This window comes from Syngnathus leptorhynchus, unplaced genomic scaffold (assembly GCF_054491065.1).
Source record: "Syngnathus leptorhynchus isolate UIUO unplaced genomic scaffold, UIUO_Slep HiC_scaffold_47, whole genome shotgun sequence".
NCBI lineage: Eukaryota > Metazoa > Chordata > Actinopteri > Syngnathiformes > Syngnathidae > Syngnathus > Syngnathus leptorhynchus.
In genome coordinates this window covers 677,792-685,753 of record NW_028232014.1, presented here as the reverse complement: position 1 = coordinate 685,753, position 7,962 = coordinate 677,792, and positions in this window count along the sequence as shown.

Sequence of the window (7,962 nt, the reverse complement as noted above, 5' to 3'; positions counted from 1 at the left end):
ACTCTGCGCCGGCGTGGTCGAGCGTGAGGCCTCGGCCCTTTGGCTGCCTGGTACCTAAAACACTTCCATTGATCCAGCCACGGAGGGTGCTGGCTGGTGGCTCCATACCTCCATAGCTCCATAGCACCAGAGCTCCATAGCTCCATAGCACCAGAGCTCCATGGCTTCAGAGCTCCATAGCACCATAGCTCCATACCTCCAGAGCTCCAGGGCTCCATAGCTCCATACCTCCAGAGCTCCATACCTCCAGAGCTCCATACCTCCAGAGCTCCATAGCACCAGAGCTCCATGGCTTCAGAGCTCCATAGCACCATAGCTCCATACCTCCAGAGCTCCAGGGCTCCATAGCTCCATACCTCCAGAGCTCCATACCTCCAGAGCTCCATACCTCCAGAGCTCCAGAGCTCCATAGCACCAGAGCTCCATGGCTTCAGAGCTCCATAGCACCATAGCTCCATACCTCCAGAGCTCCAGGGCTCCATAGCTCCATACCTCCAGAGCTCCATACCTCCAGAGCTCCAGAGCTCCATAGCACCAGAGCTCCATGGCTTCAGAGCTCCATAGCACCATAGCTCCATACCTCCAGAGCTCCAGGGCTCCATAGCTCCATACCTCCATAGCTCCATAGCACCAGAGCTCCATAGCTCCATAGCACCAGAGCTCCATGGCTTCAGAGCTCCATAGCACCATAGCTCCATACCTCCAGAGCTCCAGGGCTCCAAAGCTCCATACCTCCAGAGCTCCATACCTCCAGAGCTCCATACCTCCAGAGCTCCATAGCTCCATAGCACCAGAGCTCCATAGCTCCATAGCACCAGAGCTCCATAGCACCATAGCTCCATAGCACCAGAGCTCCATAGCTCCATAGCACCAGAGCTCCATAGCTCCATAGCACCAGAGCTCCATAGCTCCATAGCACCAGAGCTCCATACTTCCAGAGCTCCATAGCTCCATAGCTCCATAGCACCAGAGCTCCATAGCTCCATAGCACCAGAGCTCCATAGCTCCATAGCACCAGAGCTCCATACTTCCATAGCTCCATAGCTCCATACCTCCAGAGCTCCATAGCTCCATACCTCCAGAGCTCCATAGCTCCAGAGCTCCATAGCTCCATAGCACCAGAGCTCCATAGCTCCATAGCACCAGAGCTCCATACTTCCATAGCTCCAGGGCTCCATAGCTCCAGGGCTCCATAGCTCCATACCTCCAGAGCTCCATAGCTCCATACCTCCAGAGCTCCATAGCTCCATACTTCCAGAGCTCCATAGCTCCATAGCACCAGAGCTCCATAGCTCCATAGCACCAGAGCTCCATAGCTCCATAGCACCAGAGCTCCATAGCTCCATAGCACCAGAGCTCCATAGCTCCATAGCTCCAGGGCTCCATAGCTCCATAGCTCCAGGGCTCCATAGCTCCATAGCTCCAGGGCTCCATAGCTCCAGGGCTCCAGGGCTCCATAGCTCCATACCTCCAGAGCTTAATAGCTCCATACTTCCAGAGCTCCATAGCTCCATAGCTCCATACTTCCATAGCTCCATAGCTCCATACTTCCATAGCACCAGAGCTCCATACCTCCAGAGCTCCATAGCTCCAGCCTGGGTGGCTGGTGGCTCCATAGCTCCATACTTCCATAGCTCCAGTCAGAGAGTTGGCGAAAATTGCACTAAGTGCGAAAGCCCATTCATTTACAACGGCGTGTCCACAAGGCGGCGACATTTCCCCGTTACCGGTGGCTGCGCGGCGGGTGAGTGACAGAGCTTATCCGAGCGGCTGGAACTCTGCGCCGGCGTGGTCGAGCGTGAGGCCTCGGCCCTTTGGCTGCCTGGTACCTAAAACACTTCCATTGATCCAGCCACGGAGGGTGCTGGCTGGTGGCTCCATACCTCCATAGCTCCATAGCACCAGAGCTCCATAGCTCCATAGCACCAGAGCTCCATGGCTTCAGAGCTCCATAGCACCATAGCTCCATACCTCCAGAGCTCCAGGGCTCCATAGCTCCATACCTCCAGAGCTCCATACCTCCAGAGCTCCATACCTCCAGAGCTCCATAGCACCAGAGCTCCATGGCTTCAGAGCTCCATAGCACCATAGCTCCATACCTCCAGAGCTCCAGGGCTCCATAGCTCCATACCTCCAGAGCTCCATACCTCCAGAGCTCCAGAGCTCCATAGCACCAGAGCTCCATGGCTTCAGAGCTCCATAGCACCATAGCTCCATACCTCCAGAGCTCCAGGGCTCCATAGCTCCATACCTCCAGAGCTCCATACCTCCAGAGCTCCATACCTCCAGAGCTCCATAGCTCCATAGCACCAGAGCTCCATAGCTCCATAGCACCAGAGCTCCATAGCACCAGAGCTCCATAGCACCAGAGCTCCATAGCTCCATAGCACCAGAGCTCCATAGCTCCATAGCACCAGAGCTCCATAGCTCCATAGCACCAGAGCTCCATACTTCCAGAGCTCCATAGCTCCATAGCTCCATAGCACCAGAGCTCCATAGCTCCATAGCACCAGAGCTCCATGGCTTCAGAGCTCCATAGCACCATAGCTCCATACCTCCAGAGCTCCAGGGCTCCATAGCTCCATACCTCCAGAGCTCCATACCTCCAGAGCTCCATACCTCCAGAGCTCCATAGCACCAGAGCTCCATAGCTCCATAGCACCAGAGCTCCATAGCACCAGAGCTCCATAGCACCAGAGCTCCATAGCTCCATAGCACCAGAGCTCCATAGCTCCATAGCACCAGAGCTCCATACTTCCAGAGCTCCATAGCTCCATAGCTCCATAGCACCAGAGCTCCATAGCTCCATAGCACCAGAGCTCCATAGCTCCATAGCACCAGAGCTCCATACTTCCATAGCTCCATAGCTCCATACCTCCAGAGCTCCATAGCTCCATAGCTCCATACCTCCAGAGCTCCATAGCTCCAGAGCTCCATAGCTCCATAGCTCCATAGCACCAGAGCTCCATAGCTCCATAGCACCAGAGCTCCATACTTCCATAGCTCCAGGGCTCCATACCTCCAGAGCTCCATAGCTCCATACTTCCAGAGCTCCATAGCTCCATACTTCCATAGCTCCATACTTCCATACCTCCATAGCTCCATACTTCCATAGCACCAGAGCTCCATACTTCCATAGCACCAGAGCTCCATACCTCCAGAGCTCCAGAGCTCCAGCCTGGGTGGCTGGTGGCTCCATAGCTCCATACTTCCATAGCTCTAAGTCAGAGAGTTGGCGAAAATTGCACTAAGTGCGAAAGCCCATTCATTTACAACGGCGTGTCCACAAGGCGGCGACATTTCCCCGTTACCGGTGGCTGCGCGGCGGGTGAGTGACAGAGCTTATCCGAGCGGCTGGAACTCTGCGCCGGCGTGGTCGAGCGTGAGGCCTCGGCCCTTTGGCTGCCTGGTACCTAAAACACTTCCATTGATCCAGCCACGGAGGGTGCTGGCTGGTGGCTCCATACCTCCATAGCTCCATAGCACCAGAGCTCCATAGCTCCATAGCACCAGAGCTCCATGGCTTCAGAGCTCCATAGCACCATAGCTCCATACCTCCAGAGCTCCAGGGCTCCATAGCTCCATACCTCCAGAGCTCCATACCTCCAGAGCTCCATACCTCCAGAGCTCCATAGCACCAGAGCTCCATGGCTTCAGAGCTCCATAGCACCATAGCTCCATACCTCCAGAGCTCCAGGGCTCCATAGCTCCATACCTCCAGAGCTCCATACCTCCAGAGCTCCATACCTCCAGAGCTCCATAGCTCCATAGCACCAGAGCTCCATGGCTTCAGAGCTCCATAGCACCATAGCTCCATACCTCCAGAGCTCCAGGGCTCCATAGCTCCATACCTCCAGAGCTCCATACCTCCAGAGCTCCAGAGCTCCATAGCACCAGAGCTCCATGGCTTCAGAGCTCCATAGCACCATAGCTCCATACCTCCAGAGCTCCAGGGCTCCATAGCTCCATACCTCCAGAGCTCCATACCTCCAGAGCTCCATACCTCCAGAGCTCCATAGCTCCATAGCACCAGAGCTCCATAGCTCCATAGCACCAGAGCTCCATAGCACCAGAGCTCCATAGCACCAGAGCTCCATAGCTCCATAGCACCAGAGCTCCATAGCTCCATAGCACCAGAGCTCCATAGCTCCATAGCACCAGAGCTCCATACTTCCAGAGCTCCATAGCTCCATAGCTCCATAGCACCAGAACTCCATAGCTCCATAGCACCAGAGCTCCATGGCTTCAGAGCTCCATAGCACCATAGCTCCATACCTCCAGAGCTCCAGGGCTCCATAGCTCCATACCTCCAGAGCTCCATACCTCCAGAGCTCCATACCTCCAGAGCTCCATAGCACCAGAGCTCCATAGCTCCATAGCACCAGAGCTCCATAGCACCAGAGCTCCATAGCACCAGAGCTCCATAGCTCCATACCTCCAGAGCTCCATACCTCCAGAGCTCCATACCTCCAGAGCTCCATAGCTCCATAGCACCAGAGCTCCATGGCTTCAGAGCTCCATAGCACCATAGCTCCATACCTCCAGAGCTCCAGGGCTCCATAGCTCCATACCTCCAGAGCTCCATACCTCCAGAGCTCCAGAGCTCCATAGCACCAGAGCTCCATGGCTTCAGAGCTCCATAGCACCATAGCTCCATACCTCCAGAGCTCCAGGGCTCCATAGCTCCATACCTCCAGAGCTCCATACCTCCAGAGCTCCATACCTCCAGAGCTCCATAGCTCCATAGCACCAGAGCTCCATAGCTCCATAGCACCAGAGCTCCATAGCACCAGAGCTCCATAGCACCAGAGCTCCATAGCTCCATAGCACCAGAGCTCCATAGCTCCATAGCACCAGAGCTCCATAGCTCCATAGCACCAGAGCTCCATACTTCCAGAGCTCCATAGCTCCATAGCTCCATAGCACCAGAACTCCATAGCTCCATAGCACCAGAGCTCCATGGCTTCAGAGCTCCATAGCACCATAGCTCCATACCTCCAGAGCTCCAGGGCTCCATAGCTCCATACCTCCAGAGCTCCATACCTCCAGAGCTCCATACCTCCAGAGCTCCATAGCACCAGAGCTCCATAGCTCCATAGCACCAGAGCTCCATAGCACCAGAGCTCCATAGCACCAGAGCTCCATAGCTCCATAGCACCAGAGCTCCATAGCTCCATAGCACCAGAGCTCCATACTTCCAGAGCTCCATAGCTCCATAGCTCCATAGCACCAGAGCTCCATAGCTCCATAGCACCAGAGCTCCATAGCTCCATAGCACCAGAGCTCCATACTTCCATAGCTCCATAGCTCCATACCTCCAGAGCTCCATAGCTCCATAGCTCCATACCTCCAGAGCTCCATAGCTCCAGAGCTCCATAGCTCCATAGCTCCATAGCACCAGAGCTCCATAGCTCCATAGCACCAGAGCTCCATACTTCCATAGCTCCAGGGCTCCATAGCTCCAGGGCTCCATACCTCCAGAGCTCCATAGCTCCATACTTCCAGAGCTCCATAGCTCCATACTTCCATAGCTCCATACTTCCATACCTCCATAGCTCCATACTTCCATAGCACCATAGCTCCATACTTCCATAGCACCAGAGCTCCATACTTCCATAGCACCAGAGCTCCATACCTCCAGAGCTCCAGAGCTCCAGCCTGGGTGGCTGGTGGCTCCATAGCTCCATACTTCCATAGCTCTAAGTCAGAGAGTTGGCGAAAATTGCACTAAGTGCGAAAGCCCATTCATTTACAACGGCGTGTCCACAAGGCGGCGACATTTCCCCGTTACCGGTGGCTGCGCGGCGGGTGAGTGACAGAGCTTATCCGAGCGGCTGGAACTCTGCGCCGGCGTGGTCGAGCGTGAGGCCTCGGCCCTTTGGCTGCCTGGTACCTAAAACACTTCCATTGATCCAGCCACGGAGGGTGCTGGCTGGTGGCTCCATACCTCCATAGCTCCATAGCACCAGAGCTCCATAGCTCCATAGCACCAGAGCTCCATGGCTTCAGAGCTCCATAGCACCATAGCTCCATACCTCCAGAGCTCCAGGGCTCCATAGCTCCATACCTCCAGAGCTCCATACCTCCAGAGCTCCATACCTCCAGAGCTCCATAGCACCAGAGCTCCATGGCTTCAGAGCTCCATAGCACCATAGCTCCATACCTCCAGAGCTCCATGGCTCCATAGCTCCATACCTCCAGAGCTCCATACCTCCAGAGCTCCATACCTCCAGAGCTCCAGAGCTCCATAGCACCAGAGCTCCATGGCTTCAGAGCTCCATAGCACCATAGCTCCATACCTCCAGAGCTCCAGGGCTCCATAGCTCCATACCTCCAGAGCTCCATACCTCCAGAGCTCCAGAGCTCCATAGCACCAGAGCTCCATGGCTTCAGAGCTCCATAGCACCATAGCTCCATACCTCCAGAGCTCCAGGGCTCCATAGCTCCATACCTCCATAGCTCCATAGCACCAGAGCTCCATAGCTCCATAGCACCAGAGCTCCATGGCTTCAGAGCTCCATAGCACCATAGCTCCATACCTCCAGAGCTCCAGGGCTCCAAAGCTCCATACCTCCAGAGCTCCATACCTCCAGAGCTCCATACCTCCAGAGCTCCATAGCTCCATAGCACCAGAGCTCCATAGCTCCATAGCACCAGAGCTCCATAGCACCATAGCTCCATAGCACCAGAGCTCCATATCTCCATAGCACCAGAGCTCCATAGCTCCATAGCACCAGAGCTCCATAGCTCCATAGCACCAGAGCTCCATACTTCCAGAGCTCCATAGCTCCATAGCTCCATAGCACCAGAGCTCCATAGCTCCATAGCACCAGAGCTCCATAGCTCCATAGCACCAGAGCTCCATACTTCCATAGCTCCATAGCTCCATACCTCCAGAGCTCCATAGCTCCATACCTCCAGAGCTCCATAGCTCCAGAGCTCCATAGCTCCATAGCACCAGAGCTCCATAGCTCCATAGCACCAGAGCTCCATACTTCCATAGCTCCAGGGCTCCATAGCTCCAGGGCTCCATAGCTCCATACCTCCAGAGCTCCATAGCTCCATACCTCCAGAGCTCCATAGCTCCATACTTCCAGAGCTCCATAGCTCCATAGCACCAGAGCTCCATAGCTCCATAGCACCAGAGCTCCATAGCTCCATAGCACCAGAGCTCCATAGCTCCATAGCACCAGAGCTCCATAGCTCCATAGCTCCAGGGCTCCATAGCTCCATAGCTCCAGGGCTCCATAGCTCCATAGCTCCAGGGCTCCATAGCTCCAGGGCTCCAGGGCTCCATAGCTCCATACCTCCAGAGCTCCATAGCTCCATACTTCCAGAGCTCCATAGCTCCATAGCTCCATACTTCCATAGCTCCATAGCTCCATACTTCCATAGCACCAGAGCTCCATACTTCCAGAGCTCCATAGCTCCAGCCTGGGTGGCTGGTGGCTCCATAGCTCCATACTTCCATAGCTCCAGTCAGAGAGTTGGCGAAAATTGCACTAAGTGCGAAAGCCCATTCATTTACAACGGCGTGTCCACAAGGCGGCGACATTTCCCCGTTACCGGTGGCTGCGCGGCGGGTGAGTGACAGAGCTTATCCGAGCGGCTGGAACTCTGCGCCGGCGTGGTCGAGCGTGAGGCCTCGGCCCTTTGGCTGCCTGGTACCTAAAACACTTCCATTGATCCAGCCACGGAGGGTGCTGGCTGGTGGCTCCATACCTCCATAGCTCCATAGCACCAGAGCTCCATAGCTCCATAGCACCAGAGCTCCATGGCTTCAGAGCTCCATAGCACCATAGCTCCATACCTCCAGAGCTCCAGGGCTCCATAGCTCCATACCTCCAGAGCTCCATACCTCCAGAGCTCCATACCTCCAGAGCTCCATAGCACCAGAGCTCCATGGCTTCAGAGCTCCATAGCACCATAGCTCCATACCTCCAGAGCTCCAGGGCTCCATAG